The sequence below is a fragment of the Temnothorax longispinosus genome, chromosome 2 (assembly GCF_030848805.1).
Source record: "Temnothorax longispinosus isolate EJ_2023e chromosome 2, Tlon_JGU_v1, whole genome shotgun sequence".
In the NCBI taxonomy this organism is placed as follows: domain Eukaryota; kingdom Metazoa; phylum Arthropoda; class Insecta; order Hymenoptera; family Formicidae; genus Temnothorax; species Temnothorax longispinosus.
Window position 1 is genome coordinate 22,282,687 of NC_092359.1, and position 19,009 is coordinate 22,301,695.

Consider the following 19,009-nt stretch of genomic DNA (forward strand, 5'->3'; position numbering starts at 1 on the left):
GATAATTAAACGCTGCTAATGCCCAAGCCAACAGTGTGTTATAAATAAAACTTACGCGTCGGTGAGCAAAAAAGAGAACACCGCGTAGTTGCAAGAAAATAAACGGGAGAACAACGTCCGAGATGCAGCGGATAAAATCTCTGCCAGTGATTCACATTTCTGTTATGCTTTCTCTATTTTTCCTTTCTCTCTTTCTCTCTCTCTCCCGATTCGTCCATTTGCCCATCGTTTTGCTTTACCTCTTTCCGCTTCTGCCTGTTGTTTCTATTTCTTATCGAAGCGGTGGATCCTATGTGGAATCGTCTACGAGAATCCCTCTAAATCTTTAAGACCTTTCGGAAACTTGGACGTCTTAACGATGTCGATGCTGCACCGACGAACGGAGAGCAGCCAATGTAACCAAACAAAGACCGTAAGATCAATAGATTCGCTTCGTGTTCTTATCGAGTCTTGCTAATTTCTAGAGCGGACCGTAGTTAGTCGTAGACTAACCGTCATCAGCTTCAAGCGAACTTTTTACGAGAGAGACGAACGGGTAATGCGTCGCGCACGGAGCGCTTTGTCAGAAGTACGTAGCTTTTATGGATCATTTACTCGAATGACCGAGCGGTACGTGCTTTACTGCGTTTTTACTCTTCTTATATTTTGTTATTTTTGCTTTACGGCGTAGACAACCGACGCAGACATGTTCCCCATTGTCTCGCTGACTTTATGTCATAGCCTATAAAAGCTTTAATTGGCAATTCGCAGACTGCTCGAAATGGCAAATGCGATCGTTTCCGTGTATCGAGTTACGAAGGCATAAAACGTAATCTAATCTTTCGTAAAATCGAATTTTTTCAAGTTTAATTTTCATTTTAACACCGTTCTTATACCATTTTTTTCTTTTATTTACAATATTTTATAATAGAAATATGATCACACGAGCTATCTCGCTTGGATGTTATTTCGATATAAATGCATATCAAGAAATCTATCGGTGTCGATTTAATCTGAAACTACTTAATGCATAATTATTACAAACAATTGTGCTTTTCCTGCATAGAGATTATATCCAAAATTTACTTAAAATATATTAATAAAATATATTAAATAAGCATTATTTAATATATTTACTTTTTCCAAGATAGTTATATCACGGTAATAAAAAAGTCATTGCATACGGAAATGTAATATTCTGACCTTAACGGAACAGTATCAATCTATTTAATATTCAGGAAATATACATATATATCACAGTCCATTGTCGCGTTTCATCAATCGATGACATTTTGTGCCAAGCCGGGACGAATTTTCATGTAAATTACGACACGGCGTAATGACACGACCCGATCAAATCAATAGGCATTAATTGAAATAGAAGCAAAGCAGACCGATCAAGAAGCGTGACGTCTATTGCATTATGCAACACGATGAAGACCGGAACATTTAGCCGGTGCGGCGGAATATATGCAAAAGGCGTACCAAAACAACAGTCTGCGCAGAAAAAGGATTCTTTCTTCGCGCAGAAACTTTCAAATGATTCCCGTTTTATCTCTAGCAATTGGCGATGAATATTTTCCCCGAGATACAAATTTCTTATTTTTCAGGAAAACAAGATCATAAATACGTCTCGGCAATGTCTTCATTGAGTAGCCGTGTTCAATCCCGATAGGATATTGAAGAGCAACAACTGCAGTAATAACATCCTTATTTCGCCCCAGAAGAAGATGCTGCTTTATATTTTTAGCATTTTGTAGAAATTCGAATAAAGGATACAATACGCCGAGTATAATATTTGCAATCGTTTGCAATTTTATTATAGAAAAAATATATTACAAAGTTAATATTTTATTTCCAATTGTCATGGAGTAAAGTGAGCTATACTTTCACATAAAATCCATCGTTATAATTTTTATGTTCTTTTACTAGTTTTAAATCAATTTATATTTCGTAAAAATCTTGCAATCTTTTTGTTAACTACTATAATCCAAAATAGAAATTTATTCAATGTAGTATTTAATATTCACATAATTATTATAGAAATTAAAGGCCATATTATTTTTAAACGAACTTAATATAAGATCATTTAACATTCGATACACGTGCGTGTGAAATACGTAAATACGATTTACGCGCAATTTAAATCTGTCAGCTTTCCAAATATAAAGCAAAATTTGATCAATGTTATACACATGTTCACGAGAACTATAATGGAAAATGCTTTATATGTGCAGATCGATTCAATCTAAAAATAAGACAAATTTAATTCTCCCTAAAGGGGAAAGGAATTAATAAATAGTCAAAAATAAAAGCTTGATAACTGATTATGTCGAAAAAATGATAGAAATAATAATTAAAAAAGCATGATTGAAATAAATTATGCGAGATTTTCGGTTAAATGCTATCTTTTGCACCTACGGTTAATTCTTAATCCATCGTTTATTAATTCTGTAAATCTCATATACGGCAGAGTGGCTCATTTCCCTCAGCTAATTTCCAATCCTTCGATAACGTTAAATTATTACTCTAAATTACATAATCCAAATTGATAACCCAGGAGAAACTTGAAAAGCGGATCATATTATCAATAACTTAGACTAAGCGCGTTAGATACCGGATAAAGCTTTACAGAATTTTTGATTTAAAAAAAATTAATTAACAAGTCGAATTATTCTTATTTTAATTTTTTAGATCCCATATTATAATATATATAGATTATTATTTTTTATTGTTGTTGTTGTTCTTGTTGTTGTTGTATAATATCTATATTTAATTTAAACATTATCTAATATTAAGAGAAAATATAATTAATAAATATATTTATGCTAAATTATCTTTTAGTAATTTTTCTTAACTCTGAAATATTTTACTATTTGAATATTTCAGGTATTAATCGAGATATGCGCGAAACCCAAGGAGATGGCTTTATTTATTCGGGAAATAGTTTACAGATTAACATCATGCTCGAAGGTATTCTTCAGAAATTGAATTTCTCTTTACCCAAGTAATGTCACCTGCATACTAAAGCGATCTGGGTCATACGATAATAATCTTTTTTTGTAAGGGAATCGTTCAAGTGATATATAGAAAGCAGAAGACGAGCGGAGGATATAGAAAGAGATTGAACAAATCCAGACTCGCTATTAAAAATTAAATTTGCGATACCGCTTTCAGAACCTGGCCCTGATCCGATTCGCTTTTCTCGATCGATCCGATCGTAAGTGAAAACTAAGTAAGCTCATCTCTTTTTAAGGGCGGTAATTCTGGTTCTGTTTCTTCTTATCAGTTCAAGCGCCCAAACCTATCATCGCAAACTTCCAAATCGATTAACAACATACAGCGATAAACAACTTCTATCTTCTGTATCAGCTATACATCAGTATACACATTATACACATTAATAAGAATCTCTTGTACGACTTTCTACGGTAATTAAAGTCACGATACAAACAATAAAATCTTCGAAGTCATCGCCCTTGCAATGTGGACTGCACTTTGTGGATTTTTCTTTTGCACGAACGAATGTAGAGTTCAATTAAGCCAGTTCACTAGCGCAAAGGAAAACACAATGAAGCAAACAACAGGAAGGGCTGCTGACAATTAAAATATTCGATTGAAATAGGGGAGGAAGTATGAATTAGCTTTGTCAACGGCGCGCGGGTGAATTATAACTTTTTTCAATAATAACCCGTCGATTCACTCTCCGATCTGCTTTGTGATGCTCATGGCCTTTGACCAGAAAATCCCCGTTCTTTTCTCTTAGTCAATAAGCTGACGTCACGAATTGGCTACATCGCGTTTTTGAAACAGCTGTCGTGTCCCATCGCAAACTTTTGATTGAAATAACAAACTGCGAACGTGATAGAGGTGATTTCTTCAAAATTTTGCATCGATAGCGAAATTCATGTCTTTTCGATAGCAAACTTCATCGAGCGAAGTTAGATGAATCAAGTTTGGACAGCAGGGAGATGAGCGGTCCAAAGCAGCTTCAAGAAAGTTTCTGGCTTACTCTCGGGATCGTGCTTGCCAACCGTCCATAAAATTACCAGCCACCTCATAAAAATGAGTCAGGACTGGACATTTGCACTTTAAGAACGTAAGTAAAATAGTAGACTTTGGTGAAGCTATTAATGTAAAGCTAAAAATGTAAGGCAATGTTTTCGCATATTTTTTAAGCTATTGATAAAGAGATAAATACGATAAGATTGTTAACGAGATTATTAAAAAAACTGCGTAAGTTTAGAAGAAAATGTTAACTTCGTACATAACACGGATAGTCTTATTACGAAATAAAAGTTTTGCTATGCATTGATTTTTTTGTATAAAGTAGAAATTCTGTATGATATATGAATACCTATAGAAAGTAGATAAGTTTAGGTATCCTGCATATAAATCGAAACACGGTAATTATATAATATGTATGTACATATGTCAATCCGATTGATGATGCATAAGAGTAATTCGTTAATGTGCTTTGGTGGCGAAGTGCTAATTTGTAAACCAATCTTACTCGCCATTCATATTTGATTTCGTAAATGGCAGAACTCTCCAATTAGCAAATGGATTTTCTGCAGCAAATACGATTGTGTGAAGCCATAAAGCGGCAGAGACTTTCTATGCTAATGTGTCGGCTAAAATGTGTAGCTTATTAATAATATTCTCAAACTTCGAATAATCATGAGAGTACACTAATAAATACAATAAGCATAAATATTGCATTATTATTTTGTACACGAAATCATAAATACAAGAAATTTCAATTTTAGTAATGGTTGATTCTCCGACAGAAAACTCTGCCTCTCTGCATAATTAAAAAGCTACCGTGACATTAGTATTATATTTAAATCTAGAACGATTTAATTATGATTATAATCATTAATATGATTTTGACGATATCAGCTGCATTTGTTTATTCCACTTTTCTATCTTTTCAATACCAATGTATCTTTGCACATTTTGTGCATATTTGATATGCAAATATGATACATTCTAGAATTTAATACGACAAAAATGCGAGTACATACATTATGAAGTTATGCTTGGTTGCATTGAAAAAAGCATTAGCAAAAATATTGAAGATACATGATATTGTATTGTATTGTACATACAAGAAAATTGATGAGAATCCCATTCATATCAAAATTCCGACAAATTCCGACGTTTTGTTAATTTATTAAAACTCATTCTTTGTAACAAATCCACATATATTGTAAAAAGAACCAATATTAAACGATTTTCAAGACAATCTGATAATTATTATTACGTATATCTACTTATAAGTAGATATTATAAGTAGAAATTAAAATATTTCTACTTACAATTACGGCGAAGTAAATGTTACTTATTCGGTTAAAATATTTCATTTTATTAATGTTTTTTTTATATTTGTTTCTATTGCTCGTTAATAAATAATTTCTTTTTTCGTGTTATAAGATTTATTATCCAATTAAAATTTTTATTTTCTTTAATACAAAACTAAATTCATTAAAAAATGTTTAATTTTTATATAAAAAATTATTATACAACCAAACTTAACAAAACATCTTAAATGCACATATGTTGAATTATTATCTTTTGTCCTATTTTTATATTGTAAATATTTAATAAAAGACGCGAACTATCGTGAACTTCTCAGCTTCAATCTTCAGTAAAGGTCTAGTAAATTGAAAGCAGATTAATCCTTCTTAGATTAAGCTTTCCTCTTAAGATTACAGCAACATGTACGGTAGTACGAAAGATGAGATATAGATGTGCGCATAAAGTTGTGGACGCTATTGTATAATAAGTAGGTATCTTTATTGTTCTGTATTTTCGAGGGAATTATGGAATACTTGTTAATTATCGAAAGTTTATATAATTTATAATATCAATATTTAACATATAGAAAAGAAATTGATAGCACAAAAATCGTATTTCTTTAAAAATGCAAAATATGTATCTGTTTTCAAGCACTATTTTAAATGTTTATAAGAAAAGACAATAAATAGTCGTCTATTACAAATTATTAAAATAATTAATACAGATCATTGTAAACTAATGTAAAAGAGATGACTTATTAAGATGAGTTAAATTAATTTTTACTCAACAAAGTGTGTACTTTATATCACAGTTTTACAGTTTATAAATGCAGTGTTGCTGCATGAAGAAGCTGTCATTAAATCTTAATCGTTTTGTTTAGCATTTTTTTTTAATCTTATTACGTGCAAAATTGGGAGAGTTTCGTTAACATGGATGATAATGTGAAATCTTATTCTTTCTTTTGAGGATAAAACAAACTCGCCGGCTTTCCATTAGCAGGATGAAAGCCGGAGAGGACGTGTGGCAATTGTAATTATGAGGGTAATTCGCGAAGTAACACAAAATTTTGACGAAGATGAAAGAGAAGCGGATTACGTGTGCTTTATCGCGTTGTGTGATGAATTTCTCACTAATGCGACGTAACATTTCTAGACTGCGACATTGAAGATAAACGCGGCCATCTGAGCGCGGTGTAACAAAGAAATACTACGAAAGTTGGAAAGTTTTGCCCGAACTTCTACGTAACAGCTGCTGTTGCACAGAACGCATCGCAAGAATTCCACTCTTTCTCTGTATGGATCAGATCAGATACGCGACACTATCTATCAGCCATTATACTCACCGATGAAAGTGTAGGATATACCGTCGAGGTATCGAGGATCGACGAGGAGATCGATAACAAAGTGTTCCCGAACTGATCTGAGATCGCGGCAGCGGGAATTACGAATCGACTTGAAAATCCCCGTGTGCGGAAAACGAACGGAAAACTCTGTTGTCTTTTTGAACAAGAAGTGTGCGTGTGATTGCGTGTCGGGGCGCGGACTGAGCGACTGGGAGCACAGTCGTCTCCGGTTGTCCCACCCCACGGGTTTCCTCAACACCATCCCCTACTCGGTTCATCCCCCTCATGCTTTCACCCCCGCCATGAAGCTCCAAAGCTCCCAGACCCCCACACCCCCGACACTTCCAGTACCGTCCGTCGTCAGCGCCAACGCCCTTGCGCACTAGGGACGTCTGCGAAGCGTGGCACCTCCGGTCGGTCCTTTGCCACTCGACACCACGAATTCTGTTTTCTCTCTCGGCGTTCATCCTCGAATCTACTCCACGCTTTCACCTGCCATGTCTATCTTCACCAACACCTGTTCCTTTTTTCCAAATTTAATCCTCTCCTCAGTTTGCCGCGAAGCCCTTGTCGAGAGAACGGAGTCTCATGGCACCGCGTAATAGTCGACGCAGGGTGCGCGTCTACGTACTACTACTACTACTACTACTATTACTACTGCTACCACCACTTGTTACGAAACAGCTATGGCATCGATCTGTAATTTGAATCATGTTGCAAAAATTTTCCGGTCCGAAATGCTCGAAATATCAAATGGCGCGATTTCGATTCAAAACGCAATATGCCGGTAATTTAAACGATAGTTCACAAACAGTAGTTACTTAAAGTGAGTAAATTTTTGGCACAGATGGTGCAACGATGTTGACTTAAAGTTTTCGCAACCACTCAGAGACCTATATTTTTTTTACTAACAAATTTAAGTAAACTACAAGTATAATTGTTTCACAAACAATTAAAACTAGCCGTTAATGAAATCTAATTTCTCGCATATTTCAGTTTTTCGGAAACTAATTTTTCGTAGATAGATGCATAACAAAACACTTAATATGAGGCTAATTTTATTTTATTTTATTGCTTTTTTATTATGTCTGACTTTTGTGCTACAGAAACAATCAAATATACATATGTTTTTAATAATTCAAGTGTATCAATGTAATATTTAATCGTAATTTCATTTAGTAAATCCATTCTTAAATTAATTAATCTGTATAATACTGAAAGAGTGGAATCGTGAAAAATACATACATCCAATCACTCATCAACTCGTAAACTGATTTTCCAACCTCCACTTTCAATTACTCCAAATGCTTCAATTATTATCTTAGTGGGATGCAAGTTTTTATAATTCATCTCTGTCAGCTCAACTCACAGTTCTTTACTCCAATTTTATTCTTAATCTATTTCTTAAATCAACAATTTCCATTCAGTTTTATTCACCCTTCGTATTTTCTCAGTAAACATTTGATTTTTTTTATATTTATACAAATGTTATACTCGACAACAAAAGTATACTTTATAATATATTACTAAAATATATAGATCTCTCCCGCCCTCCTCCCCCCCCTCTCACTCTCTTGATAGAATTAATTATAAATAAATCTTCGTTAATTTTCTTACATTCTAAGTTCTTCGATAATAATTATATCAGCAAATAATAAGTTTTTAAAAAATTTTTATCAGGAAAATAGAAAAGAGTAGCAGTTACACAATTTTATATCATCGAAGAACGCTGAAAAATATGTCTGCGCTTATTTTTTCCTCAAAATTACTGAGCTAAGGTGCTACCGGTGATTCAAAGTTACTGAAGTGTCGAAAATGGGCGAAGAGAATAAAATGCTCCATTGGACGTGAGTTAGGTTGGATTCCTTCAAAATTTGAAAAGAAGAATAACGAAAGAGGTAAGGTGTGATCTAAAAGGGATAAGATCCTATCATGATTCCACTAAATCGAACTTATCATCGCAATAAGCTATACTATAAGCTAACTTCGCAGATACTGAAATGTTCTCTCTTATGGTATACAGGGTGTCCTAAAACTACCGCGTATGTTTATATTTTCACTTAAACTTTAACTTGGATCAATATAGCAAAATATCTGGCTTGAGTTTTTTAAATAAATGCATCAAATACTTTATAACTAATTTTATTCAACTGTAAACACGAAAATACGAATAGCAAATATATTTCTCAATGCGTTCAGACTATATCTCGGTAAAACGCGAAGGAATTGACAGCTTGATTTTCAATACTTTCCGAAACAAACTTTTCCGTGACGAAAAATTTATAATATTTCTAAGCCAAAATATTTGGTTCTAAAAGTAGCCCGTTAAAGCGGTTAATAAAGAACGATTCTTAGTAATGATTTTGCTCAGACTTCACGTGAAACCATTTCCATCCTCTAAGCTGGATAAACCATGTAATGATCAATGGTAAGCTCTTCGTATCACAGTTAACTACAAAGTACACTGTCCTATGATTGTCAACCATACAACAATGATACAGCATCGAAATTCAAATAATAACATTCAAACATACAAATTTGCTGTCATAAACTTTATGAAATTTTAACGACTCATTCAAATAGATATGAAATAAATGATTAAATAAATATTAAGATAAGTAGATAACAGATAAAAGCTGACCATTAACATAATAATGTCTTATTGTTATATTAGAGCAGATGTGTGTAAGATTTATATCTCGATGTATAAAGCACTTTTCTTATTCTCTAGCATCTACGAAGAGTGGCAGAGTGCACTTGCAATGCCTGAGAATGGCGTTTTATCGTAAGATGCATACACATATTCCCGGGGCACTCTGGGGCAGGAGCTGACTGAATTGGGTTTTGGCATAATACTCCAAACGTTTCTTTTTTGCGTTTCTTCTAGTCGAATACTCTAAACATTTCTTTTTCGCGTTTCGCCGAGGTATGGTTTAAAGACGGCGTTAAGAATTGCCGGTATTTTTGCGTTTAATATACCTTAAAAATACGTAAAATTTAATAACTTATAAAAGAGAATGCACACACATTAACCATTGCATTATGAAAAATAAGTACGAGTTCTCTCATTTGCATGTAACTTAAGTACATGCAAATGAGAGAACGGATCATAAACGTTTCTTTCAAATCGTAGTTTTTCTAAAAGCTCATGTATAAATATGCTCTTGCAATTTCATATCCAGTAATTGGGTGCCTTATAACTTATAAGCAAATGTCCAGGAAACCTCGCACACCCAATGACAACCGCATCACTTTCCTCGCGAAATGCGTGAAATGAAATGCATTCGTAGCTTTCGTTCCTTATCGTCGTGTAATTGCATTACGCTATTTACATCGTCAACGAGATGCTTCGAAATCACTAGGCGCTCGAAGGTAATTTCCATGAAATAAGAACGAGAGGAAATTCTATTGAGCGATCCAGTAAAACACTTTGCCTATAATCCGCCATTTACGTATTTCAAACGTAATGACGTCTTTTGTAGCACAATAAGCTTAATCGAAACTTTATACTTATTAAGGATTGCTTTCAATTAAATTAGTACGTACGCGGAGATATCTGATTACAATTAAATTTCTATTACAATTATTTCGAAATAAACGCGTAATTTACTTTACCGCCCTTTCAAGGCAGCTGCGATATATAAAACAAGTGAAGCACTTATGCTACGCAACTTCCGTCCTTAAAGAGTTAATAATGAACAAATATTTGAAAGCTTGTGCAGAGCGGCAAAATATTATAGTTATTATCGCTTTTCAAGTATGAAATCTGTACAATAACCTACTTTTCCGACCGATCGAGTTCATAAATACGTCCACAAAAAAATATTCGACATATCAACCTATATCTTCCATAAGGCATATACTCCACTTTTTCCTTGAATGCGCAATTCTTCCTCACAAAAGATTGGCCCGGTATATACTAGGTCAAACGAAAATATTATATCATTTCTACATTGAAGTATGCGTTAAGACTTTACCTTGCGAAATAAAGTTAAAAATTTTGTCAAAGGTAAATGAAATATAATCAAATTTGTTTTCTTTATAAAAGCAAAATACTAAATTTAATTATAATTATTTTTGAAAAAATAATAACATATTTTTCTACAGTATAAAACAGAATAATAAATTATATGCATTTTTTTAAAGGTTAAATACAATTTAGATTTTTTAGTCAAGGAATTCTTGGAAAAAGAAACAAAAAGGAAACTGCATTCTCACGTATCTAACAATACTGACATTCAAACAAGAAGAACCAGTTGGTATTCCGGATGTTAGTTACTAGAGTTACTAGAGCAGGCGTGCAAGGAATAAAACGTTTCGTTACATGAGAAGAGGTAAAAGAGTAAAACGTGGAGAATCACAGGAAATTGCTGCCAAGAAAGGACTCGGGGAACTTTTGCAGCATTTAAAATCAAGGAAAACTGTTACTGTGCGGTGAAACTGAAACGAGAAAATATGATTTTTTACTTAAAACATAAAACCACGAAAAGGCAGGCATTATTAATGATTCTAATAAATTTACATAAAATAATTGAACATATATTTGAATATAATATTTAATCGTATTTCAATTATGTATTAACTAAGTATTATTAAATGCAAACAAATATATATATATATATATATATATATATATATATATAATTTCTAATTAGATATCAAGTATCAAATGTCTTAATATCTACGTTAAAACATATCGTTATTCCACAAATAAAATTAAAATTATACGTGTACATAATAATAAGAGAAACGTGTACATTTTACGTTTTACATCTTTAGAAACAGCAAAAGTGTATTACAAATAAAGTATTTCGGATTTTACTATAATAATTTTATTACAGATTAAAAGATTTTTATTTTTTACGGTAAAATAAAATTTTTACCATCGTTGCGGCATTACCACGGATTAACTTTAATTCTTCTGAAGATTATGATTACCTTAAAATTAAAAGTTACAAAAAAAAGAAACTTTTATTACGTGATTATAATATCTAGGGTAGACATAAATAGATAGAGTACCAGTGGTTCACCATTTTTATCAATTTCCTGCAAGATTATTCTAGCGTGCAACTTTCTGCCATTGACTTCATTTTATACTTTTTATACTTGATGTTTTATTTGGCTCTCGTCTTATTAACCAAGCTTCCAGTTTCATGCAACGAGAAAATGTGAAATGGCGAATCTCGAGCTTTCCCTTGCAATAAGAAGCATTAGATTTACTCGAATTATTTTTGCAACCGCGTTTTCATTTCTTACAAACTAGCCATTAAATAAGAATTAAGAAAAATTATCTTTCAAAATACAATCTTTACTTTTATATATTTCTTCCAAAGATGAAATTTTTTAGATCTTATCTCGGAATAAAAAATATCTATTTTGATGTATTAATTACACAAATTTTGTTTTCTTTTCCAAATATATATTTTATATGTTATACTTTCGAATATAAAGTAATTAGCACAATAAAATTAGCTTTTGCTTAGTAGTTAATAAATATTAATAAGATAAATCGTATTTGTCACTTTTATCTTATTTCACGATTTATCTTATTAATATTTATTAACTACTAAGCAAAAGCTAATTTTATCGTGCTAATTACCTTATATTCGAAAGTATAATAAATTATTTTATTAAAGTGACAAATACGATTTATCTTATTAATATTTATTAACTACTAAGGTAGGTACCACCACCATGAGAGCACCATATGAAAAAAATAGTAAAATTAAATTTAGACACATCCCGTTCCTCTATCTTTGGTCAAATTTAACTCAAGATAAAAGTGCACATTTTATTCGTCAGAGGCCACATTTATGCTTTTAAATACCATATCGTATTTCCTTTTATTTGAAATATTCAGAGTGCATTATATATTCATTAATGCATCGCGAAGGATGTTAAAAAGAAACAGAACATAAAGTATAACCATGAGCCATATTTACCTATAGGCTATATATTCTAATATTATACAAATATATCTATTTCGTGTATATATATATATATATATATATATATATATGTATGTATTTCATTCGTATTATAATTACAGTATTATTATAATTAGAATAGCTATGAGATATGAAATTTCCTGAATTAACATGGAAGTAATTAATGTCAGTGCTGACAGTGCTTATAGTTAATAATAATACCTATAACATTTAACTATCTGATAATATTGTCTTATCACAAGAAGTATACAGTACATGTATTTTATCACCAAATTTATAAAAATTACTTACGAGATCGCAAATTGTTTTTTAACTCACATTAAATACCACTTTATCAAATTCAAGGAATTTCAATTTACAATCTCTTAGCTATAGTATCAACATTAGTATCCCACGCGTTTAAACCAGCTGCGCATACTTTTTGTTCAAAATCCATTTTTGTTTCGTCACTAATTTGCATCTCAAGCTCGAAGAGCTTCCATAATATACAAAACTTGAATGTGAAAAAAAATATTGAAAGTTTGCAATTGCTTTTAGAACGACGCAATTTTCTTGAATTTTATTTGCAGTTTAACGCGTTATTCTCTGAAGCACGTAAACTTTTCTGAAAGTAGGACCCTTTCAACGGCTATCCCCTTCACGCGCTGCTAAGCTCGTTGATTTCATTCGTGGCCGATCGGAGTCTCCTTCACAGTGTTCTGTATATACCATAGCGTACGTTACAATGTGCTCATAGAACGGTGAACTTGTGCCGCCGGGAAGAGGATCGAGTTTTAAAAAGCGCCATTACAATTAACCAATTCTAGGATACTGTGCCTTTATTTGGCGATCAGTGAAATTTACCGAATAGATCTTCTTCCTTTAGTGCATTTTCAACTTTCGCGAGAAAAAACAAACTAACACCACTAGTAAAGAAAATCGAAAAAGTTACTATCTAAAGTAACTATAAAGTACCTATCTATAAACCGTATCGCGGGCGCGTATACTTGGCACACTGCCGCGTTTCTTGATACTATACGCATTAGAAGCTTTAAACACTTTCTATTTTCGTCGATCTTTGAATTATGATTCCCACATCGCAAACTCATTTTTCTTTCATAACTGTTTCATATGTAACTATTACGGAGAACAATGTGTTTCATTTAGGTAAACTTAATGTTACTAATGGAAAAAACAAATCTTTTTCCCTAAAAGATAAATTAACTCTTTGAATGTTTATATATTATTTTTAATAAGTTTTTTATTAAAAAATTAATGACATCTCTTTACAATATTAGTATTACAATAAAGTTTACATTAAGATTATATTCAGATTAGTACATATGTATTTAGATTGCTATCTAACGGATCATTTTAATAGCTACAAATGCGATACTGTAGCTTGTAATTCAGGATACAATTGCGTAATGATATACGGTACGGTATTATATTTCTGTGCAAGCTTTGCGGGTGATACAGATAGAAGTCAGTTAGAAATTTGCAAGCTCGCAATAATGGCTTTTAAAGTGAATGCATCGTTGTCGGTCGGTTCAAAGATGATATAAATTATATATGTAGAGTCCCTCTAATCAGAGTCTGGCCATACAGTAGCACCTTTTGATTGGTTCGCCATTTCTTGGCAAACGCAATAGAAACAGAAAGAGAAAGAGAAATAAGAGAGAAAGAGAAAGCAACATGAATGTAATATCGCTTTCTCTTTCTCTATTACATCCTTCTCTCTCGCAGAATTTTGCCAGAACTGCAAATTGACCAGACCCTGATTAGAGAGACTCTAATTATATATGTAATCGACATTATTAAAATAATATAAAGCATAATATTTGAAAATAATGAAAAATTAAAAAATTACTCTTATCTCAGACATTCATCTATTATTTATATTCATATTATCCATCTATCATGGAACTACGATTATCCTTGGTTACAATGTACAAATTTATTTTAAAATATACTACACACACATCTGTTTGACATATATCTGACGATCTGAATATCTTCGATCTTGCGTTTTTAATTTCTGTTTAAAAGTATATAAAAAGCATGTTTTCTATATTTATTTATAATAAGTAAGTTATAGTTGTATATGTTTAAATAAAATTATCATGCATATAAGCACTATACATTTTATTTTATCATTATTCCTGCAAGAGATAATAGAAATATTGAATTTCTCACGAGACGTATAATTGTGCAGGCCGATATTTACGAATATTACCATTCATATCCATTAATAGGCTCATTTCTTAGTAGAAGCTCGAAGTAATTGAAAAATTCTAGAAAGAAACGTTTTTTTAACTGATTTATTCTCTTCAAAATATAAAACTTAATTTTGTTTACGTCGAAAAACTGAAACGTCAAATGTTACTGGCGTTACTGCTGTAAAAATAATGTTCCAGTATATTTTTTTAAAAACGCGATACATTGTTATTATCGTAACAACCAAGCGACTTAATAAACAGTCCGTATACACAATGCAAAATATGATACGGTTTATTTTTTTTATCGCGCTGCAACATCGGAAGCAATAGGTGCCGTAAAGTAAAATCAAAATCGATTTCTGATTGAACAAAGTGATACACGGAATCGAACGCTTATCGTTTTCCCGAAACAATTCGTGGCGCTTTTATTATCGTCCACCGCAGAAGCGTTGAACGAAAATCGGATCTCCATTAAACTTAAATTTTGTCGTCCTCCTATCTCGACATCGATCATGGTCACGTGTGAAGAAAAGGAGTTTTCCATTTTACCAGGCAGCCCGATCGGAGTATTTATAAATCGACGAGGTACGGAAATGGCGTGTCCGCATATCGTACAATCGATCAATACAAATCAGATCACGGCCAAAGTTTGCCGCGAGTAATTTCATTTCTGAATGGAGACTAAATATTGATGTAGAATATAGGAATTCTAATCAAATAGAAAAAAAAGAGATTCTCTCTTATATTTCTCTCAATCAAATCAAAGTCTTAATATAAAAGCAAATTTAAAATAGAAGTATAATCTTTTTTAAATGTTAAAATTCTTTGCATGGATTATAAATCTTCTACTTCTTAGATTCATAGAACTTATTAGATTCATTTTCTGGACCAGTACCAAAATACTTGCCCTATTATCTAAAATATAAAATCTCTTGTTTTTTTTTATCGTTCTAGTATACATGTTCTGTATGGCAACTATTGTCTCTTGCATAATACTTGGCCATTTCTCTTGTTATCTACTTTCAAGATTGACGTAAATTGTAAGTTTTAATCTATAAAATATTTTACGTCTAATAATATCATCATTTATACATTAATCCGACATCAAAACATATGTGTATTTTTTTGTGTTACCACTCTATGTTTTTTTTAGTTTATAATACCGATCGAACAAATTGCGTAACGCTTGTGTAATTTTATTTAAATACGTATAACTATAACCTAGACAATTTAAATAAATAAAAAGGCAGAAAAAAATCAGATGCCATTATTGCGAGATGGATAAGTTTCAATAAATTAAGTTATATAACAAACAAATGTGTAAGGAATCGTTAACAACTTTTTGTTGACATATATTGCGTATTGTCTTTACACTGGCAATATTAGAATTTCGCTTGACTGAATCGTTATATTGCAGGTGTTGCGCATGTAAAGATTTAATCCGTTAATTTCGATGCAAATGCCAGAAACAGGAAACAAGAGAGAAAGCTATAGCAACTGTGCGTCGACGAAATTGTTATTCGCAACGAGTAAATTGTTCGCGACTGGAAGAGAACGAATGAATGATCTATGCGTAAGAACTTGTCGACGGTAAAAACAGAAATTGGTAAAAGTTAAATGAAAATTTCCGTGTCAAGAACTTAATAAATTTCATCAGCTATTTGTCAGATAATACTGAACATTTCTGCAAGAACCTAAAATGTGAAAGGAAAACTGGAGGGTAATTCTATCTTTCAGAGTAAACATCTTCAGAGAATCAATATTACTAGCACTTTTAGCATCTACTCTATTCTATATAAGGTCTTGTTAAAGAAATCTTCAAAATAAATTTATGTGTATGGCAATTAATTAATAATATTTTTTTAAACCAACAGTATATTTTTAATAGCAATATTTTTCTACAAAATTAATTTAACTTTAAATTACGTAAAAAATAGTTAAAAAAATATTAAATTTGAATATTATTATTGACTATATATTATTATTTTTAGGAAAGATATATATGTACACATCATTTTACATAAATTTTAATGAAAATAGGTTTTCACAATATTATAAATGTAACTTTATATAAAATATATATTTAAAAATTATTAATTCTAGCCCATCGCTTTTTATATGGATCTAATTGCTTATTCTGTGTGATGAGGACATTGAATCCTTTGGTACTGGATACGCCAAAATAGTACTTATGGTTGCCCTTGCATGCAAACGATAGGAGAATGATAGAGAAGACTCTACCTGTTCATAGATTTGGCATGTTCCCAAAGTTGGATGGTCGGATTTGCCGATAGTGAAAAGCCAAAGCGAGTAAGTGCGATCAAATAAGGCCTGTAATGCGACAGTGAATGCAGTTGGATCGGCATGTGCGGTAAGTGTCTACGTAGAGATATGATAGTGCGGTAAGTTACTATGGAACTTTGGGAAAGTTTATGGCTGACGCCCTGCACTTGAGAATCTCGAAGCGGCATTACCTTTTCACGTTCTACTTCAAATCCTAGTTGAGTTGTCTTTCGTTTCATTTATTGTTCTATTGTGCTGTTATTATAGTCACATTTTAAAGCTTTAAAAACCTATTGATTTCTAATGTGCTACGTTTTACATTGTCACACTGTTGCATAAATAATACGCGTAGTTTTATGAATTATTAAAATGCTCTTTTATATATATGAAAAAAACTAACCATACATATGTATGTACTTCTCATTAAATTTAAATATACAAATATTTCTTTAAATATATCTTATTGGTTATTATTATTTAGTGCATTTATTAAATTTAATCATTGAAAAATAATCTCTGAACGTCGCAAGTGGTATCATAAAAAAGTACATTTGTTCATATATACGATAGCAATGCGGTTATATTGTAGTCATAAAATTCTCTTTTTCCTCCATTTCTATTATCTGGATTTATCGTAACTTTTTGCGCAGTATATTCTCAAAGTTATATTGCGCGATGAATACCCATCAAAGGCTTTATAGACGCTGACGCAAGACTATGCGATCCTTATCGTAAAACGTTTTATTCACAAATACCCTGATTTTATATCAAGATTTATATCATGAAAGTCTGCTCTCGTAAAAAAATTGTCTTTTAGCCCCATAAAGGATACAATACAATAATACAATATATTAGCAGCCTTTAAGCCTTTGAATAGTTTTTTCAATTGGATAAATTTTATTGTTACGAGTAATATGAAGAAGATTATTTTCTACAATTCTATCGCTTTCCTTAAAATAATCGGAATTTTAATCGTGTTTCAAAATGTGCATGAATTGCTCATTATGTTTGTATCTATCTACATAATCGTATTCTTAAAATAATTTAGTAAAAATTATGAAGAGGAAAGTGTTTTGAAATGTTTTTCCGTAATTAATTTCTTTCTTAAGGGAAGTGCAATGTATATCTAATTAAGATGATTGCATTTTATAATAATTTCGAATACCTACATTAAAAAAAATAAAATATCGCGATCCTTAAAAAATTTTGTACAATTTTTACTGTTTGTTTAATTCGAGTAAGGAAACTATTATTATTGAGCGTGATATTATTTGACAAAAAGAAATTACTTGGAAAATTCCACTGAAAACGTTCCATCGTGACAATATGTGACATATACCTATCAACGTGAAATTTCGTCCCTTCGTTTTTGTGACATCCCTAGAAATTAATAGTACCCACAGACACCTATTAATATCATTAAAGTTCAGGCCTGGAAGAAGATGGGCGCGCAACCTGCCCCTAATTCTGTAATTTATCGGATGTTTCCTCTGTCTGACTTGTTTTTCATTCTCATAGTTGCCTCGAAGTTCTAACCTTACGAAAAGAAAGTTGTTCGAAGTTTGAGTTGAAGACGCACTCAAACACGGCAAAGGTACTTTAATGATAGAAATATTGGTTTGAAAGAGTCACGATTAATATCTCCTTATTTACGAAAAGATAGGAATATAAAGTAGAAATTTAATAAAAGGGCTTATAATTTATCTTCTCTTTTTTTTCCAAATAAATTTTTCATTCTATTTGTTAAAAATATATATGTAATATGTAAAATAATTCGTTATTATATGTATCTAGTGTGCTACATATAATTTATTTATATTTGCAAAAATATCAGCTTTTCCTTAAAAATACTTGTAATATATTTGAAAAAATATATTTGACATTATAGGAACAACTTTCATATTCAACGAGAAGAATTGGTGTTAAGTACACTATGATTTGTTAAACTACTAAATACT

At 31.6% G+C, this 19,009-nt stretch overlaps 1 protein-coding gene and 2 long non-coding RNA genes across 3 annotated transcripts in view; 1 reads left to right on the top strand and 2 right to left on the bottom strand.

Annotated features, from left to right (window-relative positions):
• Positions 1 to 2,815, top strand: part of LOC139808982 (uncharacterized) — a 54,065-nt gene extending 51,250 nt beyond the window's left edge. Inside the window, exon 5 of the long non-coding RNA XR_011730996.1 lies at positions 1,590 to 2,815. This is a non-coding gene — a long non-coding RNA (uncharacterized lncRNA). The remainder of the gene's footprint in view (positions 1 to 1,589) is intronic.
• LOC139808983 (uncharacterized) overlaps positions 1 to 6,765 on the bottom strand; it is a 54,358-nt gene extending 47,593 nt beyond the window's left edge. The window contains exon 1 of the long non-coding RNA XR_011730999.1: positions 6,623 to 6,765. This is a non-coding gene — a long non-coding RNA (uncharacterized lncRNA). The remainder of the gene's footprint in view (positions 1 to 6,622) is intronic.
• Positions 1 to 19,009, bottom strand: part of LOC139808979 (A-type potassium channel modulatory protein KCNIP1) — a 121,987-nt gene that overhangs the window by 81,103 nt on the left and 21,875 nt on the right. The window lies entirely within an intron of this gene.